This window comes from Lissotriton helveticus, chromosome 4_2 (assembly GCF_964261635.1).
Source record: "Lissotriton helveticus chromosome 4_2, aLisHel1.1, whole genome shotgun sequence".
Taxonomy (NCBI): domain Eukaryota; kingdom Metazoa; phylum Chordata; class Amphibia; order Caudata; family Salamandridae; genus Lissotriton; species Lissotriton helveticus.
Window position 1 is genome coordinate 121089187 of NC_136064.1, and position 25345 is coordinate 121114531.

The window sequence follows — 25345 nt, forward strand, 5'->3', positions numbered from 1 at the left end:
TCAGCATTGTAGGATGGCCACACCAGTGCGGCAACTTCCTACACACCACCTCGGTGCCATCCGGATCTTGGCGCGTAGTGAAGCTGCAGCAGCTGCAAATAAGCTTCAGACAGTGTTACAACCGCTGCTCAGAACTCTCAACTATGACACCACCTCAATGCCATCCGGATCTTGGCGCGTTGTATTGCCTTCGGCCTATTCGCACATCGGTCCGCTACTGACGCCGCCTCACGTGCCAACGTATTTTCTCCGCATTTTATACCCTATGCCGCATAACAGGTCATGTGACTTGTTTATAAAACTTTTCATTGGTTCATTTTACTTTTGGTTTCCTAATGATGGAAGGCTTGATCATATGACCTAAAAACAACACTTTTCATTGGATGAAAACTTTTTTTTTCCCCCAAACGATGAAAGCCCCACCTTGTTTCTGGATGTTTCAGACTGAAGCTGGCGTCACCATGAGAGCACCACCATCTCGTAGCTCCGTCGTGGTCATTCCGCGAGCAATCATGGCAGCCGCTCCCCACCAGAAGCCTGCAGGAGTCGGGGCCCCCAAAACTTTTGATGAATTCTCAAGGCGGAGGGGACGCTTTCGAGAATGGGGTCCAAGACCTAGCAGACAAGCGTCCGATTTCCAAGGTGTCCCAGGGCCATTTCAGTGGACCAGGCCCAAAAAGGAAACAGCCTGCCGCCATTTTGAGAGTCCTGTGACAGCCGCCTATCGCTGCACCGCAAGAGTGGGCGCAACTCAGCTGAATGGCGGATTTTGACACAGTGGACCAAAAGCGGACGGAATGGCAACTGAAACGGTAAAGGGGCGCCCCACTACAACAGACGAGACTCCACCTGGAGAGGCCCGTTCACGCCGCCTCCCCCGGGGCGCTCCACGCCGTTATTCGGAGCAGCATTGTAGGATACCAAAACCAGTGCGGCAACTTACTGGACATCACCTTGGTGCCATCGTTCTGCTGCCTTGGAACTATTCGCACAACAGTTTGCTACTGATGACCCACCCCCCGCGACGCCCCACGCCGTTATTTGCTGGGTGGCAACTTACTAGACATCACTTTTGTGTCATCTAGATTTCGGCGCGTTCTGCTGCCTTGGAACTATTCGCACAACAGTTTGCTACTGATCACCCACCCCCCGCGACGCCCCACGCCGGAAATCTGGACGTTGTGCTGCGTTGGGACTATTCGCACAGCCGACCGCTACTTCGTTGTTTTTCTCTAAAAATGTTTATATGTTATTACTATTTTTGTTTTCTTGTATATATTTATAAATTATTAAAGTTTTATAATCTTACTACTTTGTCGGAGTGCTATATATTTTTAATGTGACACATAATTGTAAAAACTTTGATGTACAAAGAGTCATCCCTGGAATCTTCCGCTTCACGCTCGGTCCCCTCCCCAATCACAATACAGAATGGTTTTCAGATAATAGCAACGCTTCTGCTGTGACGGATCTCATCGAGTGTGGGCCTTGATCTACTATAACTCCTTTGAAGACGGGTGATTCTTTACAGCTGTGGCCATAAACTACATCTGCAGGGCTAGCTGATAGCCTAGGACCGGCCTGGACAATCGGACACAGAGGAAAAGGAGTGTCAGAGGGTGCGGTAGTGAATAGGGCGAAAGGGAGGTGTCGGGCGGGCACAGGGTGTGATTCTCAGGGAAGAACAGCGCAGATGGGGGGAGGTTTATTACCCATGCATAAAACAGAGAGCGGGGGTGACCACTGCCTGGGGGAGATGCTTGCGAGGGTGGGGAGCCATGCTAAGGATCGACAGCGTTCACAGAGTGGATCTGGTCAAGGCATCTAAAATGGCTGCCGTGCACGACAAAAGTGTGGCATTTGAAAAAAGACAAGATGGCGCACACAATGTTTTTCAACAATTCCTGATTTCCTTCGAATCGAACGTTAACAGACGTTGGGGCATATTACCAAAGTTAAGCGATATTTATCCCTAACGATGCATTGCAAAGATTTTTTTACCGTCAGAAATTATCGCAGATAAACCTTGCTATTATCAAGGTTTATCGCAAATACGATAAAAAACGAGCGCAATGCATTAATGTCGCTGAAAACTCCGCGATATTCATGCATTACCGAGCTAATGCTCTTAGCCATGTTATCCACCTCCCATTGGATAACATGGCTAAGAACTGCTCAGGGCAGCTGTTACTTTTTGGAGATATTCGCGCTTATCTCGAATATTTCCAAAAGTTGATAATAGGAGATAGCGATGTTAGCGACTGTTTCCAGTCGCTAACATCTTGGCATGCCCACTTTGCATGTCATTAGTGATAAATATCACTCACATGCAAAGTGGGACCCAAGATGGTCGCTATCTCCTACTAGCCGTCGCTAACTGGTGTTAGCAACAGCTAGGTAATACACATATAATTTTATCTCCGCGAAGCGGAGCGCTGTTACAGATATATATCTTGTTTTTGAACGTTAATTTCTCAAAATGCACTGAAGCACATATATTGAGACATAGCAAAGGCACATCGGGCTACCAGTCCCTAATATTTTACCAAGTTTCGTGCAAATCCATTCAGCCGTTCGATTATTATTATTATTATTTTTTTTTGCCCCGCGGGGCCCTTTTAAAACCTCCACATCAAACCTAGGGGGTCAGCGAGGATCTACTATGCCCCCTTATGGTCATCAGCCGTTCGATTATTATTATTATTATTTTTTTTGCCCCGCGGGGCCCTTTTAAAACCTCCACATCAAACCTAGGGGGTCAGCGAGGATCTACTATGCCCCCTTATGGTCATTTGCCCCTTCGCTTTGGCCTCCTCTTGTCTCTCGATCCTACCGAGAGACAAGATGGCGGCCGCTACGTACTGTTTGGAATGTTTACAGACACCGGAGAGCCAATCAGCTTCGCTTCGCAAAGCTCCGTAACGCGAAAAGTACGCGAAGCGGTGCGCTGTTACAGATATATATCTTTTTTTGAACGTTAATTTCTCAAAATCCACTGAAGCACATATATTGAGACCTAGCAAAGGCACATCGGGCTACCAGTCCCTACAATTTTGCCAAGTTTCGTGCAAATCCATTCAGCCGTTCGATTATTATTATTATTATTTTTTTTTGCCCCGCGGGGCCCTTTTAAAACCTCCACATCAAACCTAGGGGGTCAGCGAGGATCTACTATGCCCCCTTATAGTTATTTCCCCCTTTGTTTTGACCTCCTCTTGTCTCTCGATCCTACCGAGAGACAAGATGGCGGCCGCTACGGACTGTTTGGAATGTTGACAGACGCCGGAGAACCAATCAGCTTCGCTTCACAAAGCTCCGTTGCGCGAAAAGTCCGCGAACCAGAGCGCTAACCGGTCCGCTGTTACAGATATATATCTTTTTTTAAACGTTAATTTCTCAAAATCCACTGGAGCACATATATTGAGACCTACAAAAGGCACATCGGGCTACCAGTCCCTACAATTTTGCCAAGTTTCGTGCAAATCCATTCAGCCGTTCGGGCTAAAAGTGAGGCCAACCGCCCTATGGAAAACTCAATGTTAAAAACACGTTTTGGGACCCCCCTTTTTTCTCGGCCCCCACTGGACGAACCCCCCCCAAATTTTCAAGGGCTGCTCAGAAACAAAATGTGCCATTTTCCTGAAAATTTCAGCCGATTCCGTCCACAAACGCCAAAGTTATTAGACATAGAATTTTCAAAAAACCCATAGAGAAAAAATCCTAACTATATATACCTACTGGCGACCGCCAGTAGGTAATAATTTTAGGGACTTATTGCTATCCAAAATGTACCTAATGGAGTATTTGATGAATTCTACTGTTTGTAAAGATTTTAACTATTCATACAATAAAGGTAATTTGAATTTAAATAAATAAATACATAAATAAATAAATAAATAAATAAATAAATAAATAAATAAATAAAATAAAAATAAAAGAAGGGACACATTCCTGTACATGAATAAACAATGTCATTTAGCTTTTTCGATGTGTGTTGCACAAGGCAGAACACATGAAAAAATGCAAAAATGATGAGAAATAATGCATTTCTCCTCATTTCACCAACTTAGTACCAGGATTAATTCATATTTGATTTTTAAAAAAGGGATGCATCAGTGCAGCATGTCAACCCATTGAGGAAAAATATCAAGGCAGAAGTCACTGAGATGCTGGAAAGAGAGTATAAGCCAATGTAACCAAGTTTTAGGGAAGGAGCATACTCATGTTAGCACAGGTTAGCAGTAGTAAAGTGCACAAAGTCCTAAAATCACCAGAAATAAATGCAGCAAAAATTGAGTAGGTGAGGTATAACATTTGACGGAACACCACCCTAAGGCTGACATAACTAACAAAGGTCTTCAGTAGTTTCTGGAAGAACCCCCTAGGAAATGTTCTGCACACTGCAATCAAAGCAGGCAAGTATCAAATTAGAAGGAGCCTAGTGGTCTATTTTGTCCACAAAACATATTAAATATTATTATAATCCATCGGATAAATATGGACTGATAGTTTCTCTACTTACTGCCTTGTCTCCTAAAAAGTATCCTCCAATTTTCAATTAGACTGTAGACTTTTAATAGTTCAAAAGGGATCTATGACAGACCCCTGTTTGTCAAGTGAAATGGTAGAGCATTCTTACTGTCAAGAAGTAGGGCTGGAGACACTGACTACTGCTTATTCTGGCTCAAGTGCATAATCCAAACATACTCTTACTAAATTCCTCTCAGCTAGAGAAAGGCTGTGTGTCACCAAAGAGTACCAGTGCTATCTAGATATGCATGGAGAACGTGCTAAGTAGCAGCATGCTTGTAATTCAATTCAGTAAGCAGCTGGCCTGGACATTTTGCATGTCGGAGAAGCTTCAGCTATTTTGGGTTGTTGGATATAACTTTCCTTTTCTTCCATGGCATCTATGCTAGGCAATTATATTAAAATGTTGTTGCAGCCAGAACTTCTCTATATGGATATTTGGGAGCCCGCATTCATCTGCCTTTGTTGTCTTTCATCTCTGCAGCCAAGGGGACTCCAGGCCCTACAACCAACTGCACCCGGAGGTGCCACCTGCCTCGTAACCAGTAAAGCACCTGGAGGAACTAAAAATCGGCACAGTTCTTCTGCTGCACGGGATGCATGCGGGCGAGCCCAGGCTGTGCCCGGGCAAAGTCCAGGCCAAGGGCGGGCACATCTGCGCCCGTCTGAAGCAGGAGTTCCCTTGGCATTGATGTAGGATGTTCGACTCTGGTTGAATGGACGCAATGAAGACACTGGTATTCCTCCATCCTTAAGTTTAATGCCCTGTTTCTATGCTGCACTGCTACATAATTATAATGGTACTGATAACAGGAAGGGGACAACAACAGCACAGACAGGTGCTCATTTTCCATGAGGATGCTGTAAAATCCAAAGTTAATATGGAAATTAATGAATTTAAGGATGAAATTGACATCTCCTTATTCACAGAATCACCCATTATGAACTCTACATCAACCACTGCAAGACCACTGACTCATTGTCAGTGAAATTGCTCTCCCACCCTCGCAGCTCCACCATTAAGTGAGGTGCCCCTGCCCCTGCATTCTTGAGTGTTGGTGATCGAGGCCCTCCTCCACCCGCAGGTTTCCCTGCGCCTCATCCCTGGTGGTCCAGTGGACCTCTGTCTCCTTTCTTTCTTTCTGCTCCTTCACTCGTTTTTCTCCCCTTTCTATCTCTCACCTTTCTGCACCTTTCTGCATCTCTGCTCCTTTGCGCCTTATTTCTGCCCATTTCCCTTTCTCTCCCTCTGCTCCTTCACTCGTTTTCACTCGTTTTTTTCCCCTTTCTATCTTTCCCCTTTCTGCACCTCTGCTCTTTTGTGCCTTATTTCTGGCCATTTTCCCTTTCTCTCCCTCTGCTCCTTCACTCGTTTTCACTCGTTTTTTTACCCTTTCTATCTTTCACCTTTCTGCCCTTTTCTGCATCTCTGCTCTTTTGTGCCTTATTTCTGCTTATTTTCCCTTTTTTATTGATCCCTTCTTTCCTCCCTTTACCTTTCCCCGCCGCTGCTGCCCCCGCGGCCCCTCCCCCCCCAGCACGACCGGCCCAATCCAGCTCCCCTCCCCGCTCCCGCCTCCCAGCTGTCCAGCCCTCCCCGACCCCTACTTAATGGCGGCCACTGCTACGCGGCCGCGGGCTGCGGGCGCGCCGCTGGTGCACCGAAGGCGCGTCAAAGGCAAGCACGTCTGCGCCCGTCTGCGACCCGTCCGCGACCAGCACCAGGAACCCTGGACCTCCGCCCCGCCAACGCTACGACCCAGCAGCACTCCACGCACTCAACCCAGGGGCAAAACAACAACTGCAAGCTAGCATCACCAGCCGACACCCATGGACCCTTCAGCTGTCACCGCTGCCGGCACACCTGCAGCACCGCCAAGAACACGGATCCAGCACAACCCGCCCACAAGAACACAACCGAACCGAAGACCCTGCAATGCATCCTCCTCAACGTCCGATCCCTCCACAAACACGCCACAGAAATCTGGGACCTCCTCGACAGCACAACCCCAGACGTAGCATTCTTCACCGAAACCTGGACCAACACCACCTCGGGACCGGACATCGCCATCGCCATCCCCCAAGGATACAAGTTCTCCAGGAAGGACCGCCCCATCCACCCAGGAGGAGGAATCGCCATCGTCCACAAATCCAGCCTCCGCCTGAGCACACTCCCTGACGAGTCCACAGAACTGATGGAACACCTTCACTTCAAGATACTGGCCAGCCCCACCGCAGCCCTCCGAGGAACCCTCATCTACCGACCCCCTGGACCCCACGGACCCTTTGCCAACTCCATCACGGACATTATCTCCCCGCAGGCCATCGCATCCACCAACTACACCCTGCTTGGAGACCTCAACTTCCACCTCGACAATCAACTGGACCCCAACACCACATCCCTCCTGGACAACCTCCACAACATTGGACTCCGCCAGATCGTGACCGAGCCCACGCACTCAGCAGGACACACCCTCGACCCCCTCTTCACTACAGGAAACTCCATCACCTTTAGCCACACCACCGAACTCCCATGGTCCACCCATCGTTGCGTCCACTTCACCTTCAGAACACCCACCATCCACAGACACCAGCACCTGCTTCCACAAAGAAACTGGACCAAAATCACAGATGACCAGCTCACCTCCTCACTCAACAACTCCACCCCAACCATCGCGGAAAACGACGACCCCAACACCGCAGCCCTGCATAGATGGATCTCGGACAGCACCAACACCATAGCCCCCCTCAAGAAAAACAACAATACCCGTGCCAAGAAAGCCAGATGGTTTACCACCGAACTTCGAGAGTCCAGGCGCATATGCCGCCGCCTCGAAATGGCCTGGAGAAACACCAAATCCACAGAAGCCTACAACAACTTCAGAGCCGCCACCAAAGCCCACCATCAACTCATCAGAGAAACGAGGAAAAAAGCGATTGAAGACAGAATCTCCACCCACGCACACAGCAGCAAGGAACTCTTCAGCATCATCAAGGAGTTCGCCCAACCCACCAGCGAGTCTACCGACATCCCTCCCTCACAAGACCTCTGCGACAAACTCAGCATCTTTTTCCACCACAAAATCAAGAGCATCTACGACAACTTCGACGAAGACAACCAACACACTGAACCCTCACCAACCACCCCCGACACCCAGAAACCAGCGATTGATGACTGGACAGCCCTCACCACCGAAGACACACTGAAGACAATGAAGTCAATCCACTCAGGGGCCCCCACGGACCCCTGCCCCCACCACATCTTCAACAGAGCCGCCAACACCATCGCACCCATGCTCCGCCAAACCATCAACCACTCCCTGGCGACCGCCTCATTCCCCGACGACTGGAAACACGCCGAGGTCAACCCCCTCCTAAAGAAACCCTCAGCGGACCCCACCGACCTCAAAAACTACAGACCCATCTCCCTGCTCCCGTTCCCAGCGAAAGTCATCGAGAAAGCCATCAACAGCCAACTCGCCACATTCATTGAAGAACACAACATCCTCGACTCCTCCCAATCCGGCTTCAGAAAAAACCACAGTACGGAAACCGCCCTCCTCGCCGCAACAGACGACATCCGCACCTTACTGGACAAAGGAGAAACAGTAGCCCTCATCCTCCTCGACCTATCAGCGGCGTTCGACACAGTCTCCCACCGCACCCTAATACGAAGACTCTACGATGCAGGAATCCAGGACAAGGCCCTTGGCTGGATCTGCTCCTTCATCTCCAGCAGGACGCAGCGGGTCAGACTCCCCCCTTTCCTCTCGGACCCCACACCTATCACCTGCGGAGTCCCCCAGGGCTCCTCCCTCAGCCCGACGCTCTTAAACGTCTACATGGCTCCACTTGCCCCCATCGTCAGAACCTACGGACTCAACATCGTGTCATATGCAGACGACACCCAGCTCATCCTCTCCCTATCCAACGAGCCCAACACCGCCAGACGCAACTTTCGAGAAGGCATGGAAGCCGTCGCCAATTGGATGAAAAACAGCTGCCTACAACTAAACACCAACAAAACAGAAGTACTCATCATGGGCCCAAACCCTGACGCCTGGAGTGACACCTGGTGGCCCACCGCCCTCGGAAACCCGCCAACCCCCACAGACCACGCACGCAACCTGGGAATCATCCTGGACTCCGAGCTCAAAATGGACCGCCAGATCAACTCTGTCTCATCTTCCTGCTTCCACACCCTCCGCCTCCTTCGTAAGACCTTCAAATGGATCCCCCTCGAACACCGAAAGACAGTCACTCACGCCCTGGTCACCAGCAGACTCAACTACGGCAACGCACTCTACGCCGGAATAAACAAAAACCTCATCCGCAAGCTACAGAACATCCAGAACGCCGCCGCACGACTGGTCCTCAACCTGCCAAAACACTGCCACATCTCCCAGCACCTGCGCACACTCCACTGGCTCCCCGTCGAGGCGAAAATCACCTTTAAGATGCTCACCCACGCACACAAGGCCCTCCACGGCACCGGACCAGCATACCTGAACAGCCGACTCATATTCCACGCACCCCAAAGGACCCTACGATCAGCCCAGCTCTCCTACACCGTGGTCCCCCGCACCAAAAAGACCAGATCGGGAGGCCGCTCCTTTTCCTTCCTCGCGGCCAAAGCATGGAACGCCCTTCCGCTCCACCTCAGACAACAACATCGCTCCCCATCTTCGCAAGAAACCTCAAAACCTGGCTCTTCGACAGACCCCCTCCTTGATGGAATGGAACCTGCACCCCCTCCAACTCCCCCCCACCCCTAGCGCCTTGAGACCCTTACGGGTGAGTAGTCGCGCTTTAACAAACTCCTGATTGATTGATTGAACCTGAACATTTCAATAAAAACAAGATAAAATGCATATGTAGTTTTACAAGATAGGGAAAATACACAATATCTTAAAATAGCATCAGCAGGATATCAGTTTTTTGTACACAATACAGTCTGAAAACAATAATAGTGGATACCCAGCACAGGGGTCCGTCCTGAAGCAGCCATCACTGAGAATAGGAGAGTACATGAGGACCTAAAACATAGTTGAAAACATGTGGTGTATGCTAAACTAGTGAGAAGCATAAAAAGATAACCTAAGGATCTGGCAAGTTACCTATTTTATATGTCCTAACTCTAGCAGTCATAAGGTAGCCTTTGAGGTGTTCCAGCGGAAGTCGCCTTTTTGATAGTTGTCCCTTGATAACACATCCATATTTATTGGGTGGAGTTGCTACCTCAGTCCAATATCTTTTTATTTCAATGATTTCTCAGTGCCAAGAAGATTCTCAACACCATTAGCATCTGAAAGTGGTGTGGGAGGTGCATCTAGTTTTTAACCTGGGTGTTTAAAAGTGTCGACTTCAGATATAGTAAAACATTGGACCCAGAAAACTTGTGTGTGGCCAAGAGGGGCTGGTGATTTCTCAAGTTATTACAATACGGTTTCTATGATTACGACCTTTGTCATCACTTAGGAAAGTGTTCCACACAAACCTTCTCTTTTTAGAGGATAACATGTGCTGAAAGCTTACTCATTTTGTTTTTGACACATTTATTTTTTCTGTCTACCATTATTTAATTGTATTATGTATGTAATAATGTTGTATTTATTACTGAATGCAAACTCTATTGTGTGTAAAAACATATTTTCTGCAGATGCTATTTTAAGATATTTCTGTCTTCGCCCTATGTTGTAATACTACATATGCATGTTATCTTGTTTTTATGGCAATGTTCAGTCAAACTGTGTGATCAATTTGTATAAAAGAGAGGAGCTCCTAATATGTTATGTGCTCCATGTACCATTGCGCCTATGAATAAAAATAGAAAACTATAAACATTAATTTGAGTTTTATCTATCCAAATTATTAGAATTGCCATGGATTCCCCACTGAAGCACATGGAAACTAGGATTTCCAAACAGATAAAGATAATTAGTAAGTTTTGCCAAGAGTGGTATATACACACACAGGCATACTCACTTCCATGGCTTAAGGTGGGAACATTTGACACAAATATAACTTAGCATATTAAACCACATGTAAAGACTGTATATGCAGGTCAAAAGAGAGGCAATATGAGACTTAAGGGCTATCTTCAAGAGACTAATACGGATAGCCCCACAATGAAGATATCACGGTATCGGTACTTCTCCCACCACTATATGGCAGGATGGGTATACTCACACTAGCTCCCTCTGCATTATGATGTTCAGCAATAGTAGAAGCCGACAAGCCCCCCATTGAAAAAAGGACAGTTAAGTATAAGCTCGAGAAAACCAAAGGCAAGTGAGCTCAGACAGCCCCAACGCACCCTAAGTCCCTAGAGAAGGTCCCCTTCAGTCCACAATGCTCATACATGACATCTCAGAGGCAAGTAAAGCACGCACTCCCATTGCTTCAGAAAGACATAAACGAGTGTCAGAAAAGTTTGTGGTGGTTCTCAATAGTGAATCAGTGATCTCAGGGGAGGAAGGGAGTTCTAGTCCCCCAGGAGCTAATGACAAGGGTGGGGCTACAGGGTTATCCATGTATCCGTGGAGGGAAAGGAGAGTGAAGCCAGGTCAATGTAAGCAGCGTGTAGCTCAGAGCAAAAGATACAGGCCTGACAGTATTTGAGAATAAAGAAAAAGGTGGATAAAAGGCAACTAGCAGGGCTCAGAGTCATGCCACCTGGTGAACTAAAGAGAGGGGCTGAACAAGAAATAAGTGAACAAAGCAGCATGGTACTTACCCACCTGCAATGCAGGAAAAACAAAATAGCACCTGTGCATACATATGAGGGATGTAGCGGTGAGGATTTGCGCTGCTCCTCCCGCATGCATGACAAAAATAAACTAACCCCAAGAGAGATAACAGACAAAAAAGAAGGCAAGACTTTTGCCCTGTGCCTCAAACATCCTATAGACTGCTTGGTATTCACATTAGGAGAAACTGAGGCAGCAATAAATTCAGTAAAAAACTGTAAAGCGCGAGGGCTAGATAAGATACCAGGGGACTTGTACAAGCATGAGCTAAAGGTAAAGGCTGTTTAACTCTAAATGGTGAGAAACTGGAATCGGTCCCAAATGTTTCATATCTAGGGGTTATGCTAGATTCTAATTTCTCCTGGCGGCCCCAAATTGAAAAAAGTAAGTTGGTATTTACACAGAATGTAAAGCCTATTCTTAGGAAACAAAGCCTGAGTACTAGCAAGGCTGTGTCTCGAGTGATGGAGGTATTTAAATTTAAGTTCCAACCAGCAGCACTATATGGTGCAGAAATTTGGGGGCCCATGTCGAAGGACTCCTTCCTCGTCATGGACAACAACTTTATGAGAAGTTTGGTAAGGGTTCCAAGAGGCACTCCTTTAGTGCCACTCCAGCTGGATCTAAATGTCAAAAGAACAGACCACTGTACAATAATTAGGCCTCTAATGTTATGGGTTAGACTTTGGCGGGTACCTGAACTGTATGATTACAGAGAAGGTTTAAAAGAGATAATGGGGTTGGACAATTCGAATACCATTCCCTGGTTAAAACACGTTAAACCTGGTTTATCAAAATAGGCCTAAATCACTTTTGGGAGGATCCAGAATGTTTACCGCCGAACCCAAAACTGGTTGTAAAAAGGGCTTTTTGGAGTTTTGTGTCTAACCTAGTAACGGAATGTGACTAATGCTGGAACTCTAGTGACCAATTTTCTGAGTTTCAAGGATGAGCCTCTCTTTGAGGCTTTCCTTGATGAAATTGAGCCCCCACTTGCCAAAACCCTCTTTTTAAAACTAAGATACAGGAATCTTTTGACCAAAACAACTTTGGCATGCTGGACTAGGGGGTCTAATGGTGCAGCTTCAGTGGCAGATGAACCTTGTATTATGTGTGAAGGTAAACAGAAAGAAGACGACCTTCATATCCTTTTCTTCTGCTCAGCCTACGCATTGGCCAGAAGAAAATGGATTAAGCCCTTATGTTTACTAATAGGAGTAAGATCCTGTAACCAGGCCTTAAGAATAATTAAAACAGACACAACACAAACAATAGTATTCAGTGTTAGCCGATTTCTGCACTCAATTTATTTCCTGTGGAGAAAAAAAGGCCTAAAGCTGTAATGCAAAAGAATTAAGTGTATATGATTAAATGTGCTCCAGAAATGCCATAAGGGCCGTTGGTATTTTGGTATTGTATTGTGCACAGAGAAAATTTTATTGGGGAAATTTACTTTTCATTTCTTTACATTTTTTTCTTTTAACTCATATATGTTTTATCTATATCAAATATATTCAAAAATGTGACTTAATGTATATCATAATGAACAGTGTTCTGACTCTTTTATGGCATCTTTTAAGCCGAAATAAAGAATTTGATGATGATATAGAGTCACCATGTATGTGACCTATTTTGTGACGCATTTTATTGTACAATGCGTTTGAAAAATTAGTTGTGGTAGGGTGTTTTTTAAATTAAACTGTGTACTCTGGTTAAGAGTTTGTTGAGTGTAGAAGTATATATTTTTTTTTTCTATTTTGCATTCTATCATAATTGTGCTGACTTTTCTGCTTTAGCGTGCAGTACTATATTATTTTATAAAATGTATAACAAAGTGTTGAAATCATGTTTGAAATTAGAATTGAAGCAAGTAAGCTGCTCTCTGTGAGGAATAGCAATGCCGGCTCCCGCAGGAAGTGGGGAGCCAGCTGGGATCGTGGAGGACTTGCGGCTGTTCCCACAGACCGCAACGTTAGATTTGAGCCCCGGGGGGGTGGGGTGCTCAGGAATCCACACTGTAAGCATCTTGAAGAGAGGTCTGGATGCACTATGAAGGTCTCTGTAAATGAAGTGGCAGTTTGAAAAGTGAGATTTTTTCTAAAATGGTGGACAACATACTGTTTTGAAAAAAGAAAAGGATTGATTAGTTGTTCGAGAACATTCTGCACTAAGCTACGATGAATGTTTCTGTGTTTTAAAAGGCTGATTTTTATTGTTTAAGAATAAGTGTTAGCAAAGAACGTTACATAAAATAAGCTGGTATATTCTCAAGGGAAGCCTGCTTGCCGTTTTAATTTGCAACAATGTATGATGAACTTTTCACCTGTGTGCTGAGTTAGGTGTTCCCTGAAGTGTTATGTGTGTAGATTGAGTGTGTAGTTTGATTGGAAAAGTTTGCTATTTGCTATAGGACTTGCTGATCCCGTGGGACTGCTTAGGGGGATTTACAATGATGTCCAAGTTCAAAATCTTTGATGGCCTTTGTTGAGCCTTCGATGGCCCTGGGGAGCACCGTCTCTGAGGGTCAGCTCTTGTAGTGTTATATGGTGCCTATTCGTGGGAGTGTGCTGTTTGCTATGGTTGGGCGAGAGTTCTCTTTAAAGTAGGAAAGCAGATTGTTTTTCGTCTGAGAGAGCAGCATGTAAGGTAGTTTCTCTGACCAAAAGCAATACCGGCTCCCGAATGATGCAGGGAGCCGGCTGGTACCGTGGTGGATTTGGGGCTCTACCTACGGTCTTGAACTTTATATTTGAGGCTTGGTGGATGGGGTGTCCGGTGATTGTAAAAAATGAGTGATGTATGCAATTTTTTTTTTTACGGTATGTTTATTGTGCGCGTACAGTGCGAATTTGGGATATTGTTCCATAAGCGTACGTAAGCAAGAAAAATGAATTAAAAATAAATCTTTTATAGATATTTATCAAGTTTATGTGTTTATATCTTTGTTGCTTGTAATGAGAGGTTTTTGCTTTATTGGTACTTATGTAAGTAAGTGCTTATCCATAGTGTAAATTTGTTGAGGAGCAGTGTTTTATACAGTGCTGAACTTTTGATCTCTGTTGACAGTTGAGTTTTGCATGATCTGTTGGGGGTACGGTGGAAAGTTATGTCAGTTGGAAAGATTTGGAATGTTAAATCAATAGAAATGTGTGTTTTGTTTTGAATTTATGTGTGCAGGATTTTAATTGGTTATTGATATGTATGTATGTGTAAAATGAGAGGAGAAAATGGTCCATTTGACGGTTCTGCTGCAAACACGGAAGTAGAGAGATTCTGTACAAGAATATCCACTGTGTGAGTGGTATTCTTCTTAATCTACAAATCAATTTGAAAGGTGAGTTGATAAGTTGTATGGGATTGTGTGCGGTGCATCTTTGTACATTAAGGAATTATGGGGTATATCAAGATAGGCGATAATATTATTGCCGCTTTATGGGTAGAAAATTGCCGATAAAGCCGCGATTATGTTATTGCCTGTCTTGATAATATGCCCCTATATTCGTCTGTTGTTAAACGTTTTATAGTAGTAAATGTGTTTTGCTATAATGACCACTGTTATGTTTTTTTGTTTAATGTCAGTTTGTGCGTCTCTGTACATTAAGGGATTATGGGCCATATTATCAATAGAGGGCGATACATTATCACCACTTTATCGCCAGGAAATTGCCGGTAAAGCGGTGATAATGGTCTTGATAATATGTCCTTGTGAATTGCCATTGAAGCCCAGGTTAACACTAGAACCTGGGCTGCTATGGGAATTTACAAGGGCCTATCATTAAACCCATTATCGCCGCTTTAGCGGCAGTTTCCTGATGATAAAAGCGGCAATAATGTATTGCCCTTTACTGATAATATGGCACTGATGGGCATATTATCAAGGACCGGTGTTAAAATTATTGACAAGTCGCAAGTCGGAACGCATAGATTGGAGTTGGAATAGTAAATTATACTATTTCAACATCAAGCGCCTCCCCTCTGCAAGTTGCTGTACTGACTTGTGGAGTAATGGTATGCGGAATCACAACGCGGTTGTTGTAACAACAGCGTTATGATTCCCTGCGGAGTGAAAGACTGCGGGATGTTATCATATATTCATTATCAGAAGTTAAAAACCACAAGAATTGAAAAATTTGTGAGTCAGTGTAAACTTTCTTTAAAAATAGGGGGATGTAATGGAAACCAGAACAGCAAGTCCTCCTTTAGCTCTTCCATTCCTGGAGGGAACTCCTGGGGTAATGACCGTAGAAAATTCATCAATTTGGAAATGTCCTGTATGCTAAGTTTCTTGTAGACAGATAATTAGAAAGTTTTTAATTGATTCAAGCCATGCTCCTTCAGTCAACTTATATTTTATACCCCCGACGTTCCATGTTGCTACCATCAGGTTTATATATGGTATTACTTTGGTTAGAATAGATATGCAGAGCTTGTAAACAACAGCCTGGTGTAGTTAGTCGGGGTCACTGCATCTTCTAAGAGATGAAAATCTATTGGTCAGTATGAAAATGTTATGTTCATCATCTGGGTAGATAAGTTGCCCCATTCCTGGTTTGAAAAAGAACCTCTGAGGAACTGCAGCGATAACGTTGTCTTGATGTGTTGGTGGATTTGCCCCACTAATGCAAAGTTTGCTAATCAATGCTCTCACCATTTCTGTGAAATGGAAAGTTATGACAATGCTGTCCCCTTGGCAGTGTTTTAGAGATTACCCCACCCAGGTTACTCTTCTTTCCTTGTTGATGCTTTGGAAGAGAAAGTTGTAATGATAGTGAAAGGATTTTGTGAACCAATGTACAACCTTGTTCTTCAGATCCCCCCAGCCCTCTTTAGTCCCACCTGGTAGTGCTGGCACATTTGTCAAAACAATTGTGTGGGGGGTTTCCTGGAGTGTTAGGTGCAGGGGCCTGTGGTAATTTCTCGGTCGGCAAAAAATAGTTGAGTGTTTATCCTCATGTCTGTTGTTAATTATCATTGTGTTTGCTTTGTTTGAAATCCGCAAGTCAGAATACCTTTCACACCCATCAGTAATCTCCTTTGCTCTGCAAAAGGCTGCTGGGTCTGAAAATATGACATTGGCTGTTACCTTTTGGCTATATTATGCATCTATACTACCAGAGGTTTTTTCAGGTAATAATGATTCTGTGATCAGTTATACAATTTCATGGAAGTTACTTTTGATCTTGGTCATTTCAGACAATCATTTCCTTTCAAAAGTGTCAATTTTCCCATGCAATTTCTTAAATAGGGTTTAAAAATGTTATGAGTGATTGGGAATTAATGCACCCACTATGTCCCTCGGCAGTGTTTTTAGAATACAACTTTGTAGTCTGTATAGACTGTGTAAGAGATTTGTTTATTATTGTTTTTGATGGCTGTTTAATAGTTTTTTTGCTCGGGGATATCAGATCTGTACTGTTTGTTAGGACTGATATCTCCAGTGGTGAAGTCAGTACAGATGGTGCTTTAATTATGTTTTGCCGGGGTGATGTTGTACCCTTCAGAAGGGTGTCAGTATTAAATTCTGATTAAAGGGCAGTTATATCAGACCTGGGGTTAGGAATAATTTCCCATGCATTCCTAGGGGCCAGGAGGCCCATAGGAATGATTGTGAAATATTTCTTGATTTGCGAATCGCAATTTGCGAATTCGCAGATTGAGAATAATTTTAAGGGTGCAGGGGTGTCTCAAAGACACCCTACTGCACCCCTGACATTTACATGTGTGTGCATATGGCGCACATACATGCCCTATGGGCATGTATGTGCTTCACATGCCACCTTCACAAATGCAAAATATGGCATTTTTAAATGAAATCGCAAATTACCACCAACTACAAGTTGGTGGTAGTTTGCGATTTCTTAACACAAATTCGCAATTTCTAAAACTCACATACATCGCATTTAAGGAATTGCAAAATTTGCGATTCCTTAAATGCTTAAGCAAAATAAGGAATCGCAAATTTTTGCGATTCCTTATTTTGCGATTTTGTGATACATTTCAAAAAATGCAAAAAAGCCTTTTGCGATTCGCAAAGGCCAAAATTCGCTGAATTTCGGCCTTTGCGAATCGCAAAAGGCTTGATACATCTACCCCCTGGTTTCTTTTACAGCTGCATTTATGGCGGTCTTTGTGGCAGCTAAGCATTCCTCTGAGCTAACATTTGCATTATTAATTGATCCCATTCCAGAATTTAGATAATTGGATATAGGGATGCTTGTTTTTGTATTTTGTTTCTGCTGCCCCGTGTAGCGGGTGCAAGTTTACATTTTCCTATAACTGTGAATGAGGCCATTTAAAAAGACTGTGCTACTAGGTAACAAATGCAGTAGTATCTACTGTGACTCCGAAGATTGGGTTTCAAAAGAAAAAGGCTTGGCCCAGCCAAGCCACAGCCAGCTGTGGACGGGTGCAGACGGGCCCGCACTTGCCCCAGACAGCCTTTGAAGGTGTCTCCAGGCACGGGAAAACAGGCAGGAAACAGTGGCTGTCATGGGTGACCCTGGGTGTGGTAGTCCATCCCAGACTCCTCCTCAGGGCTCACAAATGCATCTCCTGCACTGCAGGAGCCCAAGGAGCCTTTGAAGGTACCTCCAGGTGCCAGAAAACAGGCATGAAGTGGCAGCTGCCACGGGCAACCCTGTGTGTTGTGGTCTACCCAGTCCACTCCTCACAGCTAAAAAAATTAGCTCCCCGTTCAACTGTTTTTTGAAAATATGCTGGTTGCATTTTTTTCTATCTCCAATTTGGGTTCAATCTGATCTAGATTTTCTTTTGTCAACATATGTAGTAAGGGGGTAGACCCAAGCTGCAATCACATTGGATGCTCTCTGGATGTACCCCCTGTGTATACTCTCTGTGTGGAACCCCACAGGCCTGTGCTCCATAAAAAGGTCTTATTTCAGAAACTGGCCAACTGCTCTAATGCTGTTTACTGGAATGATTGCTGCAGTGGGGATTCACAAAGCACATTCAGAGAGCATGTGCCTCAGGTGGCAAAAAAAATGTAAGGCTGCTGCTTGGAACAGACATGTTGGCCTGGACAATGGGCAGAAAGCAGCTCATTTGATGTGTACAAGAGAAAAAATCCACAAAATGATTGGTGGTGATGTAGAGCCTGGATATGCAATTTTGGGGATCTGGAAGAAAGAAACAAGTGTTTTGAGCTCCTGCACCTACACTATGTATCTCTCTGCTGAAGGTCACAGTCAGAGTAGAACTAATGAATTCTTTGTAATGCTGCAGCTGATGGTCGCAGGGGTCAGAAGCTCCGATATAGTGGACAGAGGTGAGGCCCCTGACTCATCTCCTGTATGAACCATAGACCCCATCCGTTTGAGATTTTAAAAAACTGTTTGTTTGAGAGTCGTCAGTGCTGTGGAGGAGGATTACAATCTATCAAACTCTCAAAAAAATTAAACGTGGGTCATATTTGAATAAATGCAATCACAGATAGAGTGGTCTGCTGACACCTGCATGCCACCATCCCCATGGTGACATCCAATTGAAGTAAGTCAACATTTGTGACCTGTATCATTTTTATTCATGTGACAGACTGCATTGTGATGCACTTAGTATGAGAATTTTGAGAACCCACCTATTAGTGCACAGGTTAGTTCACAAAATTCCACTGGTTTCAAAACAATTCTCACAATTTAAAACCTGTGTTTTCTGACCAGTGTTTTGTACGCCACCTAGATGACGCAAGGTTTGGGGTGGCCATTTTGATGTATTGTGTTCTGTTTTGCATGGCTGTGCACAAGAGCTGACTCATGTTGATGTTTTATCACTCTGTTTCAGATCTGCATTCTGAGCATTTTGAAGCCAGATGTCACTTCCTGTTTGGCATGGTGGATATTTGTATTTTAATAATTAATTTTATTCATCATGGGTTTAGCAGTCAGAGTCAATATCCTGAGGGAGCATCACCAGAGACTCAGCACCAACAAATATTTGAGAAAACAAGCAAGAAGTGACTTGGTAATCATATTTAGTTGGATAATTTTATACTGAGTCTTGAAATTTGAAGGTTAGGTGGAGAGTGTTAGCTTTACATTATGCAGAATGCATTCTATATTTTAATGATTTAAAAGGATGCATGAAACTGTCCAAAAATGTATACACAAACATGTCTTAAAAAGACATATTCAGACACAAAATACAGTCCACTTTTCGCACTGGTACATGTATATCCGCAGGCCTGAGCAGGTAGAGCAAAGGTTGCAGCGTTTGGATCATGCTTGATAAGGATTTAGGTCTGGATGTGTAACCTTGTTGTATAATGTAATCTGTGACAGTAGTAAGTGAAGGGCCAAAACCTGCAATCCTCATTCAGGTGGTGGGTGCAGACAGGGGCTAGTAGAATCATTTTTTTAAATGTATACATACAGTAGTATTTTACAGCTACAAAGTGACATTGGAATCAACTGAGCAGCCATCATGGTTCCAATTGTCTGATTGCTTTATGTGTCATTGTCATTAGAAATTGTCAGTATTCCACATAGCTGGAGGCAGTCAGAGGAAGCACAGGGTAGTTCACTGTTGAGCGGGTCATAAGAGTGCACTTAGAGTTCTTCCAGACAGCCCTTTGGCTGTCAGATGGAGCAGCAACACCAGTAAAAAGGATGGTGGTGCTTGCTGCTCTCCAAATGTTTGCTCCCAGTAACATTTTATTGAATGTGTTGAATACTGCACTGTCCCTGCATACTTATCAGCATATCATATATCAGGCCCCTTCGTATGACTAGGCATGGGAAAACATTTGCAGTTAATAACATGGCTACGCACAAATACATGTGTAACCTTGCTGCATAATTTTCAAGCTGACATGTATCAGATTTGGTCTCCAGCTTCATCAATTGCATATTCCATACTGCTAAATGAACAATACTCCTATCTTCGATATGTACATTAATGTATCTAAAACAGAGGTGCTTTATTGTGCCATGGGAAGGATCCCCTCTGTGTTGCCTAGTAACTTCTGGCCTTCAGAGTCCTCTAATCTTGGCCAGCTGGCAAGACAGTTCGCAACCTGGTTGTTACATTTTAATTGTAATCTTACCATGGAGGTGCATGACACAAAAGTGGTGGGTTGTTGTCTCGCCATCATTTGCTCTCTACGGAAGATCTTTCGGTTGCTCCCCCCTCTGGTGTGTTCCTTGATAGCACGGAGTACTGTACTTAGCTGAGTCGACTACTGTAATGCTCTACTCCTTAAATCTCCAAAATTTCTATTGGACAGGATGCAGAGGCTGCAGTCAACCGGAGCTAAGCTGGTACTAGGCTGGTCGAGACGGTCCTCCGCTTCATTGGCCCTGGCGGAGTTGCACTGGCTCCCCGTGAAACAAAGAATCAAGTTCAAATCACTCTGCCTAGTATTTAAGGCCCTGCATGGAAGGTGTCCTATTTCCCTTCAACGCAAATTTGAGTGGTACGTCCCTGCCCGAACTTTACGTTCATCTGGAGCAAAACTGATAAAAATCCCCCAATTAAAAAAAGTCAGAGCAGGGGGGAGATCCTTTGGTATCGCTGCTGCAAAGCTCTGGAACACCTTACCTTTCGAGCTGAGACAAATTAGTGATCTCCTTCCATTTAGAAGGAATTTAAAAACATGGCTATTTCCCAAGACTTAGGGGTTGGCTACAGTAAGGCCCCACGGAGGTTGTCAGGTTGAGTTACTAGCGCCAAGATGCCTGTTAGGTGATAGTGCGCTTTAGAAATGCAATACATAAATAAATAAATACATTTACATCTAGAAATCACATACATTTCAGCATATGTCCATTTCCTTAGACCTAGCAACCAGTCAACCTAATAATGCTGAAGAGATATTGGGTTATTTGGGAACAGCATCCCATATCAAGGACAACTGGCATGTGAGTTTATTAGAGAGTACAAAACAGCTTGGAACCATAATATTTGTCTTACACAAGTCCTCAGAAGACACCAGTATCCAATTATCAAAAAGGTCCCCCATGCATGGATTTATTCCTCTATCCAAGAACGGACATTATGGCCTATTGTTAACCTAACGTAGTCAGGCAATGATATACATTCACTTACAGATAATCGATAGTATCACCACTAATTGGGATAGTATGTCAGAATACTTATTCAGCCACAACTTATCCCAATTTATTTTCAGTCTAGAGATCCCTCCAAACTCATTTAGAAATGATACTAGTAACTCCAAATTGATGTAATTGTTGCACAGAAAAACGAATACAACATCCTCATATATAACAAAATGGTATGCCACCTTTTAATCCCCATTCAGGGACCATTAATACACAACATCAGACCAATGACTCAATATCCAGTGTGAAAATAATTAATGACAGCAGGCAACACTGGCTAGCAACCCTCCCTTTAGGGAAGCTCTTAGAAATCATCTTAACCGTGCACATCATTTCTGTACATACATCATCCTACGTAACACTTCTAGTAGGTAAGGCATCCAGAGTATTAAATACAATCCCATTGTCCATAGAGACTACCCAATGCTCAGTTTCCACCTGCCTAGCCAACCCTGTAACTGTTTAAAAGCCTCCCTAGATTGAGGACGTTTTCTGATTTGCCTACAGTGTAACATGTGTAATACACATCAAAAGATTAGCTAAAATCTTCTCAAACTCTTTCTAAAATATTTAAGGACAAATACGAGAAGAGAATACATACACAGGATTACTCCCTGCTTTCAGATGGACTAGCAAGAAGACCTCTTTCATGCATGCCAGAAGTGATCCGTAGTTCTAGCCACCTTTTAAATCTTGTAAACGTATAACAATCAGATTGTGAGGCAGGTGGCAAAGTCAGCAGGTAGTATAGTCACACCTGGAGTGAAACCTCTCACAATTTGTTTCCGTGACAGTTATATAACTTCTTCCAAGTCGCTCCTCTAATTCAAGACTCTGTAACAAATTAATTCTGGTTAACCTAATCCTTCCTAAATGATCTCCCAAACATTGCCTTCTTCCAAATTTCTTCCGTCTCAGAGGGGCATCATAGGTCATGGTCTGTTAATCTCAAAACAATGTGTTAATTTCTTCCTGTTGATCCAATGTCTTCCAGTTGCATCGGTATCACGCCTATGGGGGCACACGATTATTCATATCTCAGAAGTCATGCAAGGGACCTAGCTACCTTTGTTCACACTTTGCCAGCGGATGTATGTCGTTACAACGCATGCTATTACAACGCATGCCTTTACGACGCGAGTTTTACAACGCAAGTCATTACAACGACTTGCATTGGGGGGTGCTGGATAGTTAATTGTTTAATTTACTATTCCAACTCCAGTCCCCGTGGATGGTAGGGAAGGTGTTGGATAGTAAATTAAAACTATTCCCTATCCTAGAGCGCTCCCCAGCGCAATGCGTTGTAATGACTTGCGTTGAAATGGTTGCGTCGTAATGGTAGTGCGTTGTAACAGTTGCGTTGTAAAGGATGTTTCCCTTTGCCAGCTGGTGGATTACATATTTCATATAATCAATTTGCCCCAGATTATCATGTAATGCCTTGTAATCCATTCTAAATCTTTCAAGTCTTTGTGTCAGGCAGGATCAACTGGGAATTTCAGTTCGTGGTCCTCTATACCAGCCTTCATCTCCCCTATCTCTCAGTAGAGAACTTTTCAGTCCACATACTGTCCTAAAACACAGTCCCTAGGTACAGCTTTAAATTCAATCCACTAAGGCGTCAGTGAATACTGATCTATATGTTCCCCAACAACACTGTGGAACACTGGGTCCTGCAGGGCTTCCAGAGGAATCTTCTGCATTGTATTCTCAAATGTACCAAGCCCCAGTTTAAAAACAATTTCAAAGGGTTGTTACCTAATAATGTTTGTCCCACATATACTTCACAATAAAGGAAATGTATTCTGGTGTGAAGAAATTATAGACTTGAATACAATTCGTTTTCTGTAACCTCTGGATGTAATCACTCTGTCTCTGACACCTAATTATCCACAGCCCTTTATTTTAATTGTCTAGTGATAACCATCAAATAGGCTCCCAGTAATGGTGGATTGAACCTGTTAAGGTAGATGTCAGGGATATAGCTGAAGTTCTAGCCATTGATACATGGGGCATGCATGAGCAGGGACTGAGTCAACATGTCCAACATTATGTAAGGTTGGTGTTGGATGCATAAACCAATAATATTTACAATGGATTTCCAATGAGCACTCCCTGCACACATATATAGCTGCCTTCTCAGTCTATCAGGGAATAATGAATTGTGAAGGGGACCCCTGGAACAACCCAGCCCGACATGCCCCTTCCGATCTCTGAATATGTTGCACCAACAGTGGTGCCACAGCGTTTCTTATGGAGAGTAACCAGCTCAAGAGTAGTATTGCCGGCATGCAAATGTATATTTGTACGTTTGAAGTAAGCATCGATTTAGTACCCTTTCACACATAGCCACACCAGTGCATTCTATATCTATTTCACCTTTGCCATTGTGGTTTTAATGTCAAGTGATGCCTCATATGGAAACACCAAACTGGGAGTAAGCCTCATGCCCAACATTCCCAAACATTAGGCTTTCTTGCTATAAACTTGCAACTCTCTCTTTGGTTGAGGAATATGTAAATCCTCAACCAATAGCATAATATGTTACATTTCAACCAACATTCCCATTGCAGAATCTGGGAAACATAAAATTGCGACATATGCATAGTTGTTTCTGTGTGAAAATGAGTCTGCCAACTCAAAGCACTTTGCACATCCTCAGAACCTATCTGTTATGGATATACACCTTACATCTCTCCCCTTCCCGGGCATCTTCCTCAGGCAAACAGATTTAAAAAATAGTGTCCGCCATCATTGGGGTGAGGGCCTGTCCTTCCCTCAACTCCTGTGTGATGTCTCAGGGACATCTCGTCCTCTGTGCCTTCAAGACCTTCCGGATTTAAGGAAGGAGAGTTCCTGTTGGAGCTGACCTTATGTACAGCCATGTCAGCCCCCGCTCCCTTGGGACGCTTATACCTTGATGAGCTTATTCCGTATTTTTCTGCCTTGCCATCATCTGTTCTACTGCACTGACCTGCCTTCTTTGCCCCTTGGGCAAGAGTCACAATCATTTGTGATCATAATTATTTTTCTCTTTTTATTTTAGTGCAGTATTTTTGTTTTACTGGTAGAACTGTGTAGTTGTAAGTATTTGTTAAGGAAACTGTTATACTGTTTACTCCAAATGAGTATCAATGACCTGCATGACTGTGTTTTTTGGAAATGCTTTAATAATTGCAGCCTATTTAGCTTCTGTTTGAATGTGTGTGAAATGTTCCTTGTATTTGTGCCTTTCCTTATGTGTCATTTTCTCTTGTTTTCTTTTTTAGTGAGTTATCATTGGTGCTTGTTGTTTCTGTGCAGATTAGGTACTATTGAGTCTAGTGGTCTCTGGCAGGTGGGTGGTTAGATTTCTCTCGCCTCCTGGTAATCCGTATACTTATAGGACAATATGTCAGGTACTCTAGGATGGACCTTGTTACAGCAGTCAGTTCCAGCCAACAGTGTTTCAGCCTGAGCTCATTTGTCCAGTCTGCTTCCTGTTGATTATTGCAGCACATATATTTTAAACAAGAATCACAGGGGTTGAATATAGATTGAAAAATGCCCCTTTGTACATTCTTTCTGAGAGCACTGAGTGATGAGCGAAAGGGTTCTAGATCTTTACCACATTTCCTGAGGTGATCACAGATGTCATGAGGTTGTCCAGACCATTTTTAACCTTATTTGGGAGTGGGGTGCTGATGGGTGCACTGTGAGCTAACGGGAGTATAGGCCAACATATCCTGAGGTGGTGAATTGAATCAGTCCCGCACCAAGCCTAATGTTTATGTTGTCCTAACACACGCATTTCCTACTGCAATGGGGTGATACCTTGGCATTTCCACCTTAAGAGATCTCATCATGCAAAGTTCAGTCTGAAGTACTCAAATACAGGGGAACTGGGAAATGCAGACATGAATACATATTATCATTTTTAGGCGATGTTCAGAGCAATGCATGCATGTATTTCATGGCCCGGAGGCCCACATAGTTAAGAATGGCCCTGAATAT

At 43.9% G+C, this 25345-nt stretch overlaps 1 non-coding gene across 1 annotated transcript; it reads left to right on the top strand.

The window, feature by feature from the left end:
- Positions 1 to 17086: 17086 nt before the first annotated feature.
- Positions 17087 to 17277, top strand: LOC144752323 (small nucleolar RNA snR46). The gene has a single exon (XR_013594088.1). It is a non-coding gene; the product is annotated as a small nucleolar RNA snR46 (small nucleolar RNA).
- The last annotated feature ends 8068 nt before the right edge of the window (positions 17278 to 25345 follow it).